At 45.8% G+C, this 20075-nt stretch overlaps 1 protein-coding gene across 1 annotated transcript in view; it reads left to right on the forward strand.

Moving 5' to 3' along the window:
- The window catches only part of FGF12 (fibroblast growth factor 12), a 237910-nt gene that overhangs the window by 58064 nt on the left and 159771 nt on the right, over positions 1-20075 (forward strand). The gene's annotated exons all lie outside the window — the stretch shown is intronic.

Here is a 20075-nt window from a genome sequence, read left to right on the forward strand (position 1 = left end):
CTGGCAAGCGGAACCACGTTTCTCTATTCTGCTGTTAGTAGATGAGGTCTAAGCACTACTATGAGTTTATACCTTTTGTGCTGATTCTGTGTTTCCTAGGCCAAGGGGAAATAAATCACCATTTGATCTGCTGACCAACCAGAAGTCTGTTCAAGTAAATTATACCACAAAGACTCTTTCTGTGCATTTTACTTTGAAGTTTTTGAGAACCTGATTAAGATGTCCCTATTTTGAAGTCTATAGGTTGGTCAGGTTTCAGCATGTTAATATTTCCTCAAGCACTAGCACTGGGGATCCCTGGAGCAATCACTTACTGATGAATACTTGGTTTCCATGCTCAGCACGAGACTGTGGTTACCTGATGGAAACATGTAGCTACATCCAAACCTGCATTATCACCTAGTTTGTCAGTAACTGCAATAGGTTCCTCTGAGATTTCACCAGGTGAACAATTGCATGCTAAAGACAGCCTCCATCCCAAAAAGCTTATAACTTGGAGAAGACAGAGGGAGATTTAAGTCTCCAAAGTTCCTGTGTCAAGTCACAGTCACACCGCTCTCCATTCCTCCTATCCAGGAGGAAGGACAGAATCATTTGCTTGCCATTATGAAGCTTTACACATTCACATCCACACTCGCCACCACTTTTTTTGATTCTGAAATGATTTTCTCATAAAATTGCCCTTGATTTCTAGCCTGAGACTCTGATGCATATTTATAACCCTTCCCCTGTACTTCCTTGTCACTTGACTTTACCAAAGTCCCAGTCCTTGTCTGAGTTGACGATATAAAGCACAAGCTGCAGCCCAAGTGGGGATGAGGGCTGGAAGGACTCTCTTGCTTTGCCTTTACTTTGTTCTACTTTGAGCTCCAGATGTGTAAGAGGGCATAATTTCACTGCCTGCTAATGAAAACATCCAGTGGGCTGTAACCTCTGCTTAGTCAAATCCCTCCAACTCCAAGACACCTGGTTGACTTCCACCGCACAGCTAGCGGAGGTCCTCTGTGGGCAAGCAATAAGTGGTAAAATCCCCCAACAGAGTCCTCCTGCTTCGAGATCCTCTCCAGATGTATATCTCTACAACACTGCAAAGCAGAGGCCAACTCTTAGCCAGCGTTAATTGTCACAGCTCTGTCACCTGATTCAGTTTGCCCTCACAAAGGACTTGTGCCTTGCTGTTCAGCAACAGCCAAGAGAATTCGGGATTTGTCAGATAGCTCCCAGTCTCTGGAGCCACACTGGGGAAATCAGGCATCAGAAATCTTGTACCTCAGCCCGAGCAATGTGCGAAGCCTGCACACAATCTCCAAGGCTTAGACCACAGCAGTGAGGGTGCTGACGGCCTTACAGCTGGTGTCCTTTGAAAGGGTCTCTCTTTTCCCTGAGAAACAGGGCAGAAAGCAGGATGGCATCAGATCGCCAAGCTCTGGGGGTTATAATTCAGCAATTCAGTGCACCATGCACCGTAATCTCAGGGACTGTTAAGACAGTGCAGCAAGCTGAGGGAGAGACTGTTGGAAAGAGCTGTAAAATGGCAGCATGTTTTACACTCTGTCCTTGGATGTGAGTCATGGAGATCTTTGTGCTGAGGGTAATGAGCATATGTGTTCAGATCATTTCCAAAGCTCTGTTGTTGAATGCTGGGGAAGAAAATGTGTTTACTGTTGTTTTTCCAGGCAGGGACAAAGTGCAGGGTGGTCTATTGAGCTGCTTTCTGAGAACTGCTTTTAGAGATGTGTTTATTGGGCTCTTTTGCTTGTTCTTTTGCATGGAGACAGTCAGAGCTCTCTGTGCTTTTTCCACTCGCTGTTGGTGTGAGACAAAACATGATTCTCTGCACAGGTCTCAGCAAAAGGCCTAGTTATGGTTGGACAGGTGGGTTCCTACCTGCTGGTCTTTATAACTTAGATACTTCTGGTCTCTGCTAGACATGAAGCATATTCAGACAGAGAAACACTACCTGCCTTCAAGAGTGTTTGTATTTTGGTTTTTGGGTTTGGGGTTTGTTTTGTTTTGTTTTGTTTTTTAAACTGCAAAATAGGGATCTGCTATGGCTTGGACAGGGGCATGACTTGCCCTTCGCTATCTGACCTGCCAGTGTCAGGGCCCTGGCGTCCTGTCTTCTGGGGATGAAAGAAAATGTCCCTCATGAGCTGTTCTGCAGAGCCATCAGCCAGGAGATGCTGCAGGGGTGTCCTCTCCTCTGCTTCTTTGCATTGCACTGTGATGGTGCCCCAGCAGAGCTTCTCTTCCTGGCGAGCCTTCTCAAGAGGTACTGAAAGAGCAGGGAGCTCTCTGAAGGCAGGGACAGCCCTTCGTGTCGTAGGCTTTATCCACTGATACAACACATCTTTTGATGACGCGGTGCCAGTTCAGGTCTGGTGCTGAATGGGACCCTCCAGTGGGTGCCCATGGGTCAGCTGTTGACTGCTGGCTGAAAGCACAGCTAAGGCCACCCCACCGAATTCACCAGCTGTGTCAGTTAAATGATGACTGCATGCTTCATCAGAAGCCCCTGCTTTTTGAAAGCCGTAGAAGCTATCATCTCTGCTGGGAAGACTATTTCTGAGCTTCTGCTGTAGAGCAGGTGTGAATTTTAAAAAAGTGGGGTCATCTTTAGTTAAGTGCCCTCAGCATCAATCAGTTACCAATATTTCAGCTCCCTTCCCTGGTGCCTTTGGAGGCATCTGACATCCATCAAATAAAGCAGCCTCCAGATGGCCCCAACATATGGTCCATGTCTCGGAATAGCTGAAATCTAAATGCTTGCCTCCTTGGGAAGCTGTGGCCCCTTGCTGAGTCTCGGCATCCAAGGGAGATGCCTGCTGCTTTAATCAATGTGTGTTCTGGTTTTTTCTGCTTTGTCATAGTCGTAATAATGAGCAAGTCTTGCTTCGGCATCCCTAACTGCAAGAACCTTTCTGTGCTTGAAATACTAAATGCTTATCAGTCCCTTTCTTTCCTCTTGTCTTTTCCCTTGTCACTAGGACCCTACTGATCCTCTCAATCCTAACAGTGCTAATTACGCTTCTCTCCCCTCCTGCTATTACTGCCTTTCCTTCCTTCTTCTAATCTCTTATTTGTATATGGCACCAAGGGTGAAGGAAGAGTAAATATCAATAAAGCAATTCAAGCCACTTGTGATGTTTCTAAGGGCCGTCCAAGCTCCCACCTGGGGAATGGCAAGTAGTGATGGCAGTTATTGGTCTGTCATCTCTTCATTCCTTTGTCCTCGCTCTGCTTAGCGTTGTGAAATGGCAAAGCAATTTCGGAGCCTCCCGGGATACGCCTTAAAACTTGTGCTCCCTCAAATCTTCTACCTGCCGTAGTCCTGCTGTGCCTAGGAGTGACGTGGCATAAGTGCTAGGAGCTGGGCAGTACCATTGGAAAAGTAGTCTTGCACTCTTTAGTCACCATTTTCCTTGTCCCTGTTGAAACCTATTTGGAGGTGAAGTTTCCAGAGGATGATGCATTTCTGTAACTCCTGCTCTCTGTCAAAGTAGCAAGTAATTTGAAAATATTTTTTTAAAAATAAGTTAAATTATTGGAGTTGGATGGGAAAAAGTGCCTGCACAAAAATTCAGATGGAAACCTTCCACCAATTCTGTAAATATGTTTATAAGACAAAAATATGGTGTTCCTTTAGAAAGTGGCACATGTGACTAAGTATGTGACAGCGTTGCCACATTTAGGATATGTAAGTAGTTACGATTTGTACCTATTTGCTTTTTGTGCAGAAGTATTTGGCCAAGAGTTACCTAAATCAAAACTTCAGTTTAAATTCCCATTGATGAAAAGGTCTATCTCTGCAAATACAAAACGTGAGGAGCAGTTGTTACTGCAGCGGTAGATCCCTGTCATTCTGCAAGGTTCATAAACTTTACAAAGTTTACCTTGTGAGTGATGTTACTTCGTGTCGCACATGTCAGAGGCTGAACAACTTGCCTGGAACTCCAGCATCCAGGTCCCTAATGGTCTTGACCCACTGAACTCTGCACAGGATCATTATTGCAGAGCTGCATTCACACACCCTCCAGACTCTGAGATTGTTATTCAAATGGTGCAATCTACTGGTATGAGATCTAGCCTTGTGTACTCGTCTGTGTAATCTGTGGCTCAATTAATTCAGCCTGTGGCATCAACTCAGAAGACCATTGCTTTTTATCGAGCTTGGTGGTAGTTCTCTGCCCTGTATTTGAAAACCAAGGCAGATGCTTCCCAGACTGTGGCTTTGATTTTAAGTTTTTGAAAGTGAAGATGAGAATGAGATTCTGCAATGCAGGAAGGAGTTACTGGTACCATGGTTTCTCTTTCACTTTCCATGAACCTTCATGCTTTGTGGAGCCCAAAATTCAAAGAAAGAACAGTCTCACATTCTGTAGCCCAGGCTAGCCTTGGCTGCAAAGAGGTGCAGATTGACAGTCCTGGGTCTTCATGTCCCACCAATGTGACACCGGACTGACAGTAGGTAATGTGCAGCCTGTGTCCGGGCTATCTCTTGGGATGAGACCTTTCTTTAATCTGCCTATTGCTGATGCTAGTCCTCTCCGCTGCGCCTGCCTGCAGGGATTCCTGTTAGCCCCCACTGCTTTGGTAGATTAAATTGGATATATCAAATTTACGTTACCAAAGTCACCAAAGAGCTATCACGTAGCAACAGCTTCCCAGCGTGACCTTACAGCTGCCCCCACCTCACCCTCTCCCTTCTCAGGTGTAGCAACACACGCACGTGTGCTGTAGAGCGAGCAGTTCCTTTGTGTGCAGATGGCAGCATATTCATGACTCTTGTAAATTATTTACAAGTCTTGACGCTTATGTGCAGGAAGTATAGGGCCTCATATTGTGCCAGTATTGGGATCACATTAATGAATTTAGGCTTGAAATTAGAAAAGATTTTGTGATGAGGAAAAGGGCAACATTCTGGAACAGCTTCCCATAGGAATAGTAACCTGCTTGGCTTTTTCAGATGGTTTTTAAGCGTTTACGGTGAGCCTATGTGAAGTGACGATCCATGCCAGTGGATGTGTGGGACAGGGCACTTGATGTTTTTGGGCCATAGCAGTTGTCTGTGGGCCTCAATTCAACGTCATATTTGCAATGGCTTCACTTACTTTCTCTTTCTGAAATGAAGTTTCAGTAATCTCAGTTATCTGTGATCGCTTTTTCCAGCTCACAGAGTAGCTGTGCCTCAGGTGCAGTCACTGGGGTGGCTCTGTGCAGAGCAGCAGGGCTAGAGCCTAGCACGGTGCTGTGCAGACATGGCCGTTCAGCTTTGGAAATGCTTTTGTACCTGGAAGCACCCCGGTAGACGTTTGTGTGAGCACGAGGCACTAAGCTCTGTGTGTCTGCACTGATGGTTACCTTTGTGCTGTAGACACCTGGGCAGGTTTGACTTCAAGGAGCCCCTCCTCGGCTGTGCGGGGCAGGCAGGGCGGCTGCTGAAGCAGACTGGGAAAGCGCCTGGGGTGTCTCTGCGTCCCTAATCCCATGTTTTCCCTGTACCTGAATCCCCCTCTCACTTTCCCCCTGCTGCTCCCAAATACTCCATCCCTTCCCTTTCCCCCCCTTCTCCTGCAGCTCAGTCACACCTCTCTACCCAGCCCCTCACTGCTGGCCGCGGAGTGACATAAATAGCTCCTTTAAAATGTGCTGGTTCCTCTCGTCAGCGAGCGGTGGGACCTGCAGTAAGCGCAGGCAGCCTTCCTTGATCTCATCATACCCGTCCCAGTTCTCCGTCATGGAAGGCAAATGCCTTTTATAATTGCTGCTGATAATGGTCGTAAGGCACGTTGTTTACAAGATGTGAGGCGGTAGCTAGCAGAGGGAGAGAAAAATCTTTCTAGCCATATGGTTATATCAGCAGTCGCTCGATGCCAAGGTTGGCTCTTGGTAAAATTGGGATCCCACTTTGCATGCTTACGTCTGCTGGAGGGAAAAAAAAAAGTTTGAGTTGGGGCCAAAAATTTATTAACTTTTTTCATAGTGTTATTTCTACGCTCTCTTTCTATATGCAAAGCATACAGTATTAATAGCATACAGCATAAAAAACACTTCTAGGTGTAATATTTTGGACTGACTGTGGTACTATACTAACACAAGTCAATTCATGCTGTCTCCACTAAGAAGTAGAAAGAAAATCTCCATGGCTGTCATGCTTCATCAGCTTTCCTAGTCACTTTGAACATGCGTTTCTGAAGATGCCATCCCCATTGTCTCACACACCAAATAATTTACACTGTTTTGAAGACCACTGATGTTGTCCGGGTGTAAGGGAGTGTGCTACATCTCCAGAAGGCACTCAGGAAGGTTTCAAGGGTGGCAAGCTCCTTATTTCTGTGGTTATTCTCTGTGCATTTGTTGGTAGGTTGATGGGTATGGATAAAAGCTTGTGGGTTTTTCATTGAGACCTTGTTGGGTCTGTTCATAAAGATGATGCATTAGGAAAGAGTAGCTGTTGTTCTTCTAAGTTCACCCTTGAATAAGAAAACATAAGAAAGTTGTCGCTTGTAGAAGCAGATACTGGAAAAGATAACATTCTGGAAAACCTCATGAAGTAAAACTGGGACCTGGGGAGAAGGGGTGATGGGAGGTGCAGAGGGACTTTTGGCACAGTTTATTCACATAGGTGTGGGGTCTGGGACTGACTTCCCTGTGAACACAGTGCAACCAGGAGGTGCTTTTCCATGGATGCTCTGGGTCAGTTTTATGCCCACTGTGTGGTGTGCCAGACTGGCTCAGTATTCCTGGGTGGTCAGAGGTTGAACTGTAACTCACATTTTAAGCGACGCAGAGCCTTTTGCCAGTGTTTGAGACTGTGTTAAGCTGTATGGATGTGGCCAGTGTATTTTATCCTCAAATTTTGGATTTAGGTCTTTTTCTGTCCCATTTTCTCTTTAAAATCTTAATTTACAAAGCTTCGTATCACAGTTTTTACCAGTTGGAAAGTTATATTAAAATCGGCTAGAAAAAGAAGAGAGTGTGAACTCTCAACGCATCTGAGATGGGGTAAGCTAGGGATACCAATCACTTTAAGACAAAAAGGTTTTAATACATTAGAAGAACTCTTTGGGTGTGATCGGTCTCAGCCTGTGGCTTCTCCACTGCATGATGTGAGTGCACTGAGGGCTGGTGTTGAAAGCATGCTCACAGCATGATGTTATTGTGGAACCTGGGGTCATTGCACACCAAACTCAGTACATAGATAGAATTGTGAATTGGATGGTTTTTTCCATAGGATGCTCTGTATCTTCGTTAAAAATACATACATCCCTAATAGCCCCAAATGGCAAATGTGTGAATCAGAAGATTATAGATACCACATTTTGAGGATACTCCATTTCTTATGCAGCAGCTAATCCGAAACACCATAGGAAAATCTGTATTCTCTCCTCTCTCAGAATTTGCAAGTAGGGCTTTGAACAAAAATAGAGGTTTAGTGGAGGCAAGTATCAGTTCTGCAGGTAATCTGACAATCCTTTCCCGTTATGCCACATGCTCTGCAAATACTCTTTTCCCACACAGTTTTTCTTAGTGGGAAATGTAAACTTTTTTCCCCAATCAGCCAAGCCACTGTACTTCTTCAAAACTGGGGGAAAAAATAATCAGGCCCAATGGCATTTTTTTCTAGAGAATGTCATAATGAAACACGTCGTGTGCAGAGGAAAAAATATTCAACTTGCACTTGCCCACAGGTATGGCAGAGTGCAGACTAGGCACATGTCCTTATTCCTCAGCTTGTGTGGCCCCCAGGCAGGCATTCTGGAGCTCCAGCCCTGAGACATGGGCTGTGTTCTTCTCTACGGGGATACCAGCCAGACCATGCCAGAAATGGTGGACTATCAATGATTATGGAAAGGAGATCCCTCTGTGAGAAACTGTATTTCAGGCATTGCAAGGTCCCTGTCAGTGTTGCTATTTTGGTGCATACAGAACAATTCAGAGAGAACTGCGGTGTTTTAGGGCAAGTACTGAGCCTCAAGGAGTACCTGGTAGTTGTTATTCCACATCATGTCATCTGGCATGTCTCTGGCTCATTTCAGGGAAGGTGTTGGAATGGATGGGGCAGAGAATGGACGACAGATTTCTGAGGTGATGCTCATAAAGGTGTTTGGAGCTGGGCTAAGAACCGATGTAGCAATTTACTGTTCAGCCTGACACAAGGCTTTTAGCTGGAGCAGAAGTGTTTGCTGACGATGCTGGCAAAACCGCTGTAGTTGCGTGTTGTCTGACTTAAGGCAAAACCAGGCCTGTCTGGAAAGACTTTATGGGTGAAGTTCAGTTGCCAAGCACTGGTGTCTAGTGCCATTTCAGTCTCTCCAAGAAGCCCATGATATCCACAATAGTGCAGGCAGGTGTAGCACCAGCACAGGCAGAGTTAGTACAGCCCGTGGGCCAGGCAGGACTCCTTAAGTGGCACTGGATACATATATCAGGTGATATAGGTGCTTGATTCCCCTTCTGTGTGTGTGTCACTGTGCGAGGGTGCGTCTGAATTTGCTACCTAATGTGGTCTGCCCCAAGATTTGGAGTGTAACTTGTGATGCCTGACAAGGCTTTCAGCCACAAGAGGAAACGGAGCTGAAGAACTGAATGAATGAAGCAGAAATCTCCAAGCTCTGTGTAGACAGGAGCACATTTTTTGTGACTGTGGAAGCCCACCAGCAACATCTACACAGATACGATAGGAGCCAGAGGGACCAAACTGAGTGGAGAAGTGGTAATGGTGGTGGTGGTCGTTCATCTGCAGTGGAATGGCAAGAGCAAATGGGTAAAACCCCACCAAGCCACGTAAACACAGTGCTTTATGCTTATGTACCAACCTCTCCCCAAAAGGTCTGTAAGCCATGTATGGTGCTCACCAGTTCTGTTGATGCGCTCACAAGGTTTCCTTACGTGGTCCCCAAAGAAGGGGTCTGTGTCTGTGAACACTTGTAATGGAAAATACCTCTCAGGAGAGGAGGGCGCTTGCTCAGCCTCAACTCCCTGCTAATCCCTGCACCACAACTCTGGTCAGTAGGTGAGAAAAAAACCCCCTCTTTTTCCTGGATAGCTCTTTGGGGATGAATATCCAATGAACTGAAAACTCATTGAAACCACATAGCTTGTTTTGTTTTTTCTTGCACCATAACTGAGTCTGAACCACTGTTTCACACTCTGTTGAACTCAGTCTGCAACAATGTGAGTCAAAACTGAATCTAGAACTGGAGTGAGATACTAAGCTGCTGGTAAGAGTTTTTCTTGGAGAATCTTTATTAGTACAATGAAGCAAAGGTGCAAAGACCAAAGGAATTGCACAGGCTGTCTTCTTGCTCTGTGTTGTTTTGGGATTTTCTGGTAGGATAACTTCCATTACGATGGGATCTCAAGTTTTACACGGGAGGACTCCTATCTTCTTAACTGTGTGTCACTGTTTCCAGGACAGGGTCGAAGGGCTAAATGGGGAAGGTACAATACTGTATAGGCAGTGCTGTGTGTTTTATCACAGTAATTTTTTCTATACTAAGGCTTCTTCTAAGCCTAAGAGTGTTCTCTTTGGCTAAAATCTTGCCATCTGAGCCACCCAGGTAGGCTCCATGTGAACATGTGCAATCTAACCACTGTTAGCAAGCTTTTGCTTTTATTATCCTTTGGTCCAGATTTCCTATAGTTCTCACTTATTCGGATCTGAAAAAGAATGCCTTTGTCTTCCCACAGCACTTCTGTGTGTCTTCTGTCTATGTAAACTTGGGTTTAACTCCTCTGTTTCTGTTGATTTGATCATCTTTCCCTGCACTGCCTCATCTAAATTTGCCTACTATTGATTATCCACTTGGCTCTGCAAGAACCAAAAGTAGTTTAGGAAAAAATAGGTGCCTAGAGTGGATGTTTCTTGAGGGAGAAGGCACAGCTTACTGTGTTTATTAGGACATCATGAATATTGCAGGCAAGGGGTAGTCTCATCTCTCTGTGCCCCTAGAAAGCCATTATGTCAAGCTTGAGCCATAAAATTGCCAGTCAGTTGTGCAGCAACACACCCTTCATCCTCTATAGAAAGGGATTGTTTTGCCAAGAGAGGGCATCTGCTGGGCAAGGACTTATTAATGTACAAGCACCTTCTGGCCTCTGTCCCTGCCTTCAGGGCTTGACGCAATGTCCTGCAGAAGTCAGCAGCAGCAAGACTGGAAAAGGGCTCTGGACCTCCTGACTCGGTTTCTTGTTTCCTGAGCTAAACTTCTGTCAGGCTCTTTTCCATCACTGTTGTAATTCTATGTTTGTGCGGACATGTCAGTGTGGGGAAGGTCGTTACATAAAAGACTGTCAGTGAGGAGCTGTAACTACTCAGAAGTTTTAATTATGGCCTGACATGATGTTATTGTCCTGGCCTTACACACCTCTGTGGGTGTATTTCTGAAGGAGGTGGCTTTTGTTGCTCCAAGCTGACGACTCCTCCTGAGAATTTGTTCTCTCCATCAAGGTGACATTCAGGAATGGCAGTGCGACACGTCACCGAGGAGGAGAAGAAGTGCTCGACGGGGAACTGTGACTTTGATGTGATGTTTCCCCACATCACCATAGTCTTTTCCAAAGAGGATATCAGTGATCCTCCAGTTTTTCCTGTGGCATCATTCCCAATAATAATCCTCTTGATCACGAAGAGAAGTCGTATCCTCCTAAGCCACTCTGTGAGCAGACATAAAAGTCAGTGACGTGCAGCTTCCTTGTTGCAGGTGCATTACCAGTCTAGGGCTCCCAGCGTCCAGGGAAACTGAACTGCATCAATAAACACCTGAACTGCAAAGAGGATGGACAAGGGGCTGAGAATGGCACATGGAGCCTTCTGCTTTGATCAGCTGATAGTAGCTGCCTCTGTTCTCTCTCCCCTCATCAAACAGAGGTCCAAATCACATCTACTGGAGATGCAAAGTAGCATCTGCAGTTCCCCAATCTTGACCAGCCCAGTCTATCAAGTCTTTTAAGTCTGGACATTCTCCCCAGAAGTTGCATAGAGCTGCTGTCTGTATTCACACAGGAACTTCAGTGGGGCTTACCATGGTTTGGAAAGTAGAAACTTAAGACATGGATTGAATCCCTCAAGTTAAGACCTACTGGCAGGAGTACTACAGATGGTGCCTTGATAAGAAAGTAGCCAGGAGGGGACTTGGAGGGCTGCCCATCATACCCTTTGCCCACCTTCCAGCAAAAGGAAGATTTTCATTTGTGCTTTTTGCAGGCTAGAGAAGGGAGAGAGTTACCTTGTGTAGGTGTACTTAATTTGGTGTAGCAAAAATTAAACAGGTCGTAGCTTCCCACTGAAGGCACTGTGCCTGTGACAAGAATGCTGGCAGCGAGATCAATGCAGTGCAACTGTCATGCAAATGTATAGCAATGAAATGCAGCCCTCCTTGTTCAAACAGGTGCTGCAGCTTGTTTTGCCAACTATTTGTGACATTTTGGACTGTCAACAGCTTTCTTGTCTGTTATGAAACACACAAATATTACTGGTGCAAAAATTAAGAAAAGGAGTGACTTTGTAGTTGGAACCGTGCGCACCAAACAGTAAGATTGAGGAAGGGTCTGTTTTAGCTCAGTCTTGTCCCAGAATGTCTCATACTGATGGTTGGGGAGAACTTGATTGAGTGATTTGTAATAACAGATTAATTCATATTAAACATCCAGACATATTGGACGGACAGTGGGGAATCTCAAACTGAGTTGCCCACACTCTCACTGTCCTATCAGGGATGCTCAGTGCTTCTAAAATATGTCGTTCTCTTGAGGTGTCCTGACCTCAGCTACAAGAAAATGAAAACATCTTTATGTATTGGATACTTTCTTTAAAATGGTTTATGAATGGATCTTGCCCCAAGTGTGCTCTTGCACTGAGTGTCTGCTGCTTCACATTTGTAATTCACACAGAAGATGTAATGGAGGATTGAGCTGCTGGGCTGGATTTAGATGCTGCTAGAGATTTTTCATAGTGCTACAAGAAGGTGGTGCTTGAAGGTGGTGCTTCTGATGTCTTTAGCTTTGATGTCTGCTTGAAGGAGCCTGTGAGCAAAGGTGTCTCTACTATTGATGGGGCAGGACTGATAATCAAGTTCTCTGCAGGGGCGGAAGCTTTTCCCTAGAACTGGAAGTCTGAAAGAGCCTTTCCTCTACCTCCCATGGCTTCCTGAAAATGTGGGAAAGGGCTGATCCTCAGGTGCGGCACAGCACCTGGGTAGAGCAAGTAGGATACTACAATTTGGGGTACAGTTTGTGGAAGAAGTATTTAATGACTTCCATCCACCTGTAATAGTCACTTGAAAGCAGCTGCACTGAACAGACTTTGACAATCTTGTAACTTGACAATCAGTGCAAAGTGTCAGCTGCACTACCGTGTTAACCTACTGGGTGATACATACCTGTATTAAATAAATAGGATAGACAAGGGAAGGTTAGTTTGTCTTATTTTTTAGCAATGGGCAGATACGAAAGAATTTCTGATTTAGGGGCTTGAGGGTTTCTTTGAACTTAGGTCTAAGTGAATGGAAATTTTCAACTCTGCAAGTGCAGCTGGATGAATAATTTGTAGTGAATAATATATCTGATGGCTTTCACTGCATTTGGGATTGACAGCAAACACATCACAATTTTAATTATTGGGAATGATTTGCTGAAATATTCAGGAGCTATTTTTGGTTCCTGCAGACTGTGCATGAAAAAGTTAGCTATTTAAAAGTCAGACTCTTCTTTTTTTCCTTTTCTGAACTCCTGGCTAGTCTCCTTGCTCCATATAAGCTTCTCCAAACAGGGCAACAGGACTCCTTGGCATCCTGGCTTGAGAATTTAACATATAGGAACATTAAAATAAAATAATAATTATAAAAAAAAAAGTTAATGCAAGTTGTCCTACCCTAACACTCAGCATGAAGCATGCGAGAGGGATCAGGATGGTTCGTTGGCTTCTTGAGGTGCTTGCAGAGCTCAGGGCTTTCCACGTAACTGGCGTGGGAATCTGCAAGATGGAGAATGGAGACTTTTGGAGAGGTGAGGAAAGCATTACAAAAACGTTATGTCTCTCTCCCTCTCCTGTACTTTTCACAGCTTTGAGAAAGTAAAAACCTCAGGACTGGCCGTCAACAATTCAGGCTGGGTATTACTTGAATGCTGCCTAAGCAAGACTGTTGGGGTAATCCTGAGACACCTAATGTAGGGAGTTACTGACACGGCCCGTTTCCCCAAACCACTGGAAACAGCTATTTGCCCTCCTGACCCTCTTCACCTCCTGACACGTCCCCATCCTGTGGTACCATATCATTGTACTGTCGTGCCATCCCGGTATGATATTGCATGCTGCCCACTGCTGTAGGGGAGGCTCAGCCTGGGGGGAGTGATGAGATACTATGAAGAAAATTAGGGAGAAACAAACTTGTTCCCAAGGAGCAGGGCAGGGATAATGTGAAATATAAATTTTCCTTCTCATCTGCAGAGAAATCAAGGCAGCATTTTGAAAAAGGAATGGATAGGGATGAATAAAAATGTGACTTTTCTGAAGAACTGAAATAGCAACCAGAATGTAAGGAAGGTGATGCAGGTACAGAACACGCTGGTTTGCCTGGGCTTCTGTTAGCTGCTCTCTAAAATGTTTTGCTACCCTCTGGTGGCTTTCTGAGGATTTGTGCAGTCTAGTTTTCAGTCCTCGTACAATCTCCTGCCAACTTTCTGAGACGGATTGAGAAACCCAGATCTACCGATGGAGGTTTTTATTTTCTCCAATTCCAAAGCAGCAGTACGATAATAATGAAAAGGCAGCCTTGTTTGTTGTTTTGGTTTGGGTTTTTGGTTTTTTTTTCATTTTTTTCTTTTTCCTTTTGTTCATATGAAGTCTCTTTTGGTCTAGAGTTATAATCATAAAGGCAGCTTGGTTGAGAGGTTAAAATGAAAAAATTATAACTTTGTACCTAGGTTGGCTGTGTAGTGGGACTGTTCAGTGTTTGGGAACAACACAGGCTTCGCAACCCTGCAGAATGCAAACCCGTGTCCTCTACTTATCTGCAGAGGACACAAAGCGAGTACCAGTGAAGTCAATAATAGCAAAACTCCCATGATCTCCAGGAGCCCAGAATAGGTCTTATTCAGCCTGGTGCAGGGGCAATGCTCAAACCTCCGTCATCCTTTCACTGTGCCTTGGTCTCCATTACTCAGTAACTTCTTGTTTTTTCCCTCTTCCATCTTCCCTGCTCTTTAATTGATTCTGCATTGTGGCTTCATAGCAGAGGAGCTGTAGGTAGGGATTTAAAGGGCAGTGGTTTGATAGATTTTACAAGAAACTCCTCCCAGGCATTAATTCCTGGGTTACGGGGTCACAGAGGCTCTTGTGATCTTCTCAGTCTGACCTCCTGCAGAGAGCAAGTCACAGGACTGCCCTCAATTGACTCCTGCTTGAAGTGCAGCACTGAATATAGGAAACATCCCCTCTTGGCTTAAAATTTTCCGGTGATGGAAGATTCACCTTGTTAAATCGTTCCAGTGCTTTATCACCTTTGACGTTAAATACTTCTGCACTTTGTTTAGTTTCAGCTTCCAACCTTGGGTTTTCTTATTACTTTGTGAATTTGAGAAGTCGTGTGTTGCTCAGACTGTGTCCTGTGTAGGGACTCATGGCCTTTATCGAGTTGCCAACCAGATGGAGCTCCGAGAAGCACCTTGGTTGTAAGAAATGAAAAGTCGTTAATGCTATTGACTGAGAAGTTGCAGGGTGTGATGTGAAATCACAAACTCATTGCACAAAAGGCACAAAAAAAGCAATACAAGGGCACTGCTGGAGCATGTGTGCACTTCTCCCTAGTGCATGTCTGCACTGGATATTTCTAGGGTTCACATACTTAAACCATACAGTTAGTAAGGGAGGATTTGTCCAGGTTTTCAAATGAGATCTAATTGTAAAAGTCCTGCAGAGGTTGGGTTTCACAAGAGATGACTTGAAATATAAAAGCATTAGTTATTTTGGGTGCGTTTTTTTGTAAATCAGCTGTGCTGAGGTCCTTTGGGACATAGGCTGCTACATTCAGCAGAATGATTGTTGTTGGCTTCTTACGCTGTTCCAATTCACAATACATTTTAAAACCAGCTCCATCCATCTCTCAACCTGGCAGAGGTTTGGAGTGGAGAGCAGCCAGTGGCTTTTGTGCTGGATTAGCCTACAAAAGCCCTGAGAGAAAGTAAGACCGCAAGCCTGGTTGGGCAGTAAGCACAGCTAGAAGGCCACCTTAAAGGAAAGAACAGTTTTTTGTGGTTCAGGCAGGGGAAGGGGATGCAGTAGGTTTGGCTTACCTCAACCACAGAATATGCTGTGGCAGCAGATGACCCAACTCCTTCTGTGGTTTGACCTCCATCAGGCCAAACTTGTTGTTTTTAAAGCCACTCGAAACCCCACAGGAGATGATGGAAAGGCAGTCAGTGTGGAGGTATGGGACATGCTTTTAGGTTTCAAAGTCTTGTCTCTTCTTGGCAGGGTGTCTGAGCCCAGCACGTGGGACCAGCAGTCCTGAGTGCAAAGCCACATGTAATACAGTTCTTTTCACGGCCTTGTGGGCTGCTTGCGTGAGGCTCTGGGAACTGCTTATTTCAGTCCTGCTGCAATATCCTGCTTGTGAAGAGGGGATGGAAATGCCAACCTCAGCGTCTCTGCCAAGGCGTACTGTAAGGATTTGTTAACGTATACAGCTGTTGTGGGAACAGCTCTGCTGTTGATGTTCAGCATCCCCAATCCATCTTCTGGCATTGATGCTTCCTAAACCAAAGAAGTGTTTTGAGCTGATGCCAGTAGCCATGGGTATGTTTTACTACACGATCTTTTGCAGCCAGATGCAAACTTGTTTGGGCTGTGTTCTGGACTGGCTGGACTCAGTCTGGTTCAAGACTGCAGGCTGTGTAATTGCCTGGGTGTCTGAGCTGTTAAATCCAGTCTCCCAGCAGACCTAAGTAGCTAAGTGTAGTGCTTTGCTGACATGGTTACAAGGCTTTGGGACTGGAGACAGTTTACATCCATCTCTCTCGGGAAAAGTTCTCACCTGCCAAACAAAAGAGAGCGTAGACCCTTCTGAAAAGAGAGCACATGCACCAGCTTTTGAAACCCCTGTACCCTCTTCCTGGGTTCAGTGACCAAGTGGGTGGCAGAGAGTGTGAAACTGAGGAGACTCCAACTGAGGCATTTTACACTTTAAAATCACTTTCCACTTCCAACCTCCACCTCGATCCTGTCAGATCCACAGCTAGTTCTGGAGGAAGACAAGATGCAGACTGACGGCCTCAAAGTAAGGCAGTAAGCGAGATGCCAGGGATGTGTGTGAGCACCTCTGCAGCAGGGACCCCAGACTGCTGCACTCCCCCTTATAGAACCTGTCTGTGTAGTAACAGGAGAAGATTTTCCTGCAGGAAATCAGGAGGATTTCAGGAAATTGGGATTTCTGCAGGATCAGCAGGAAAGCACTTTGCCACCTGGGGATGAGGGTCTATCTGTGATCACTGGAGCTCCTGGAAGCTGTTGCGTTTCCATGCACAGAGACCCTTTTTGTGCAAGGTAACCTCTTCCCCAGCTGTCTATATAAGAGGCCTCAAAAATGGAGGTGTGAAAAAGCAAAGAAAAAAGCGTTGCATCACCTACTGCTCCAAAAGGAGAGGGAAAGAGACAAAAGGGAAAGAGGGCTTTATGTCCTTAAAAAGTCAGTCTGTCCCACAGGTTTTGGGAACAAAACTGACTATGGCTAGGAAAGAACAATCCCATCTAAAAGCTTCACCACTGGGGTTTGGGTCCTCAGTAGTGAGGGGAAAAATACACTCTCTTAAAGCTATGCTCCTCCCTGTTTTCCAGGGCACTGCACCCTCAGCCTGTGAGCGCATCAGACAACTTTCCCAAAAAGGCACTTTGGGGATGTAGCCTACATCTCTGGAAGGAACTGAATGAATGGGGAGCATGTCTCTGCTAATGAAAGCTGCAGCCATAAATAAGAGTTCTGGAGGTTGAAAACTAGGTTAAAAGCAGCCAGCAACGGAAAGCAGCTGAAGATGGAGTGGGTTAAAGAGCTCTTGAGTGTTAGACGGTGGATGGTTTTGCTTCACTCCCAGCTCCTGGGTAGTGCAGTCCTGGCAGACTGACAGGGCTTCTGGGGTGAGTTGTCACAAGATGCTTCAGCTTGCTGGTTTTTTTCCCTTAGGTTTTTATTTTTAGTTGAATTCTCCCGCTTAACACACACTACAGTGACCCCTACTGCTGCCAGCAGTCAAGGGCCCATCTCAGTGCAATTATTAAACTATGGGAAGGTATTGCCTGTAGTCTTATAAACAGATAGTATCATTTATAACCCTTAACGATGCAGAAAGTCTGCTGCTCAACCCTATGCCACTGAAGGGGAAAACTTCTGTAAACCCTTGTGATGCTTAAACTGTGGTCGTAGTGGTTGTGTGAAGAATAAGAATCAGCCAAAACCTTCACAATAAACCTTTTCTCACTTTTCCAAGTAAGCCTGGAGAGGACATGCTGACCAGTTGGACCTCCCACACTATAAAACTGCTGTACTGCACCACATGCAGAAACAGCATCCCTGTTGTTCCTGCTTGCTCCCAGCCGCCAGGGCCCTCTCCCATTTTTCAAGAGCAGTTGTAGGGTGGGAAGATCCTGAGAGCAGTATTAGCATGAAAGGGCATTCAAAGCTACTGCCCTTGTGAAAGTGGATGGCAGCTGTTCTACCTTCTGTAACTTCTTGTGATGAGTTAAGGGAAGAGTTTTATACTAGTCTACATGTAGTATTTGAGTCTGATAACTACCTCTGACCATCACCTGCTTATTTAATCCCACTCTTTTCAGCATGATTTTTCTTAACAGGGACACAGAATTACAAAGAGATCATGAAAGAATATGAAATGTGCAACATGGAATAAAAGGAAGTTGGAAAAGTTGGAATATTAAATATAAACAGCAGGGTCTTGGTGAAGTGCAGTGCATACACAGCTGCTGTGCAGCAGGCTGGCCAGGCCACCATGTGCTCATCTCCGTCAGTCCTAGTCAGTGTAAACGCCTCTGAAAGAAATGATAATGGCCTGTCGTGGTTTAACCCCAGCCAGCAGCTAAGCACCACGCAGCCACTTACTCACTCCCCCCCACCCAGTGGGATGGAGGAGAAAATCAGGAAAAGAAGTAAAACTCATGGGTTGAGATAAGAACGGTTTAATAGAACAGAAAAGAAGAAACTAATAATGACAACACTAATGAAATGACAACAGTAATAATAAAAGGATTGGAATACACAAATGATGCACAGTGCAATTGCTCACCACCCACTGATCGATGCCCAGTTAGTCCCCGAGTGGCGATCCCCCTGCCCCCACTCCCCCCAGTTTCTATGCTAGATGTGATGTCACACGGTATGGAATATCCCTTTGGCCACTTTGGGTCAGCTGCCCTGGCTGTGTCCCCTCCCAGCTTCTTGTGCCCCTCCAGCCTTCTTGCTGGCTGGGCATCAGAAGCTGAAAAATCCTTGACTTTAGACTAAACACTACTTAGCAACAACTGAAGACATCAGTGTTATCAGCATTCTTTTCATACCTAGCTCAAAAACATAGCACTATACCAGCTACTAGGAAGACCATTAACTCTATCCCAGCTGAAACCAGGACATGGGCCTCAGCAGGCACCCTGCATTAACCATCCCTTGGTGAGAATAACACTAAGAAAGAAATCATCGGGTATCAGAGAGATGACCCAACAGTTTCTGCAAGGCAAGGACCTAACTGGAAAGCAAGCTGGAGAAGAGCAGAAGGAATAAACTGTAAAATGAGATTATCCAGGTACTGGTCCCTGCATCCCTGACAGACCAGTGCAGGCTTTTCCCTATGACTTGTTCCCCAGGAACTGCTCTGTTCTAGTTTTAGCTGCTCAGAGACTATCCTACAGGCTGGAGCAGACGTCAGCTCAGAGATTGTTCCTGATTATTAATTTACTCTGTCTTAATGTAGGCCCTCTACCAGCCACTTCCCCTGATGCTGTGCAAGTAAAGCTGGTGTCTGTTCTGCCTCTCATCAAAGGCAGCTGCATGTTTTACCTGGAGACCGGGGCCTGTCACTCTTTCTGTGCTTGCGGAGAAATGCCCCCACTTCTTCTGGTCTGGATAAATGGGCAAAGAGGCAGCTCCAGTGCCCTCCTGCCTCAGCCCAGAGGTGCTCTGCCAAGGGGCAGGGCGGCAAGCATGGAGGTGGCCAAGCACCAGGAGGCATCCCCAGGTCTCCCCATGAGTGACAGCCTGACTCACGGCCGCGCTGTGTCTGGTGTGCATCTACGGACTCTGGCAGCAAACACCCTTCTCCCCCACTGCCCAAGTTAGTGAAGGCTTGGGTCTGGGAAAAGGCAGCCAAATTACTGCAGCTGGGTAGAGGCCCAGGAGTCCCGCTTATGCGCTCTTTCAGAATTTATCTTGGACAATCTGTCTCCTGAGACCATCGTCCTGAGGATGCCCCTTCTGATTTCGCCTGCTTTCCTTCATGTAGTTTGCTGTTGGCATTAACCATCTTGGACATTTGTGGTCTTGCCTGACAGCTCTCACTGTAACCAGGAGGGTGACTGAGGGAGCAGAGTGAGGGGCAAGGCTTTTCTCTGCCATGCCTCGCTCTCGCTTGCCATCGCTGCAGTTCAGGGAGTGTAGCAAATAAAAACGGGGAGCCAAGTTCTTGATATCAGACTCTTCTCCTTCCTGCAATACTTCACACTATGCGGTCCAGCTCTGCAGAGCTGGACCAGAGTGCTTTTTTACACTGCTGAGTGATGCTGGATTCCTTATGGTTTCATTATGGCTTCAGATTGAGCACAAGGGAATGAAAAATAGATGATGTGGCTGTGACACTTGCTGTAACTCAGCAGGGGAAAAGGAAAGACGCCCCCCTGGGAACCCGCCTTCCCATTCCTCGCACCCTCAAATGTCGCGTGCTGCCTCACAGTGTGCCTGGCACTGCCCTCGGGAGCTCGTGGCTCTGCCATCACGGAAAGCAAATAGCTAAAATTGTGTTTTGCAACAAGCTGCTCCCGCGAGGCTTAAGCAAGGACAAGCTGAGACTGTGACAGA

The sequence above is a fragment of the Accipiter gentilis genome, chromosome 6 (genome assembly GCF_929443795.1).
Source record: "Accipiter gentilis chromosome 6, bAccGen1.1, whole genome shotgun sequence".
NCBI classification, from domain to species: Eukaryota; Metazoa; Chordata; class Aves; order Accipitriformes; family Accipitridae; genus Astur; species Astur gentilis.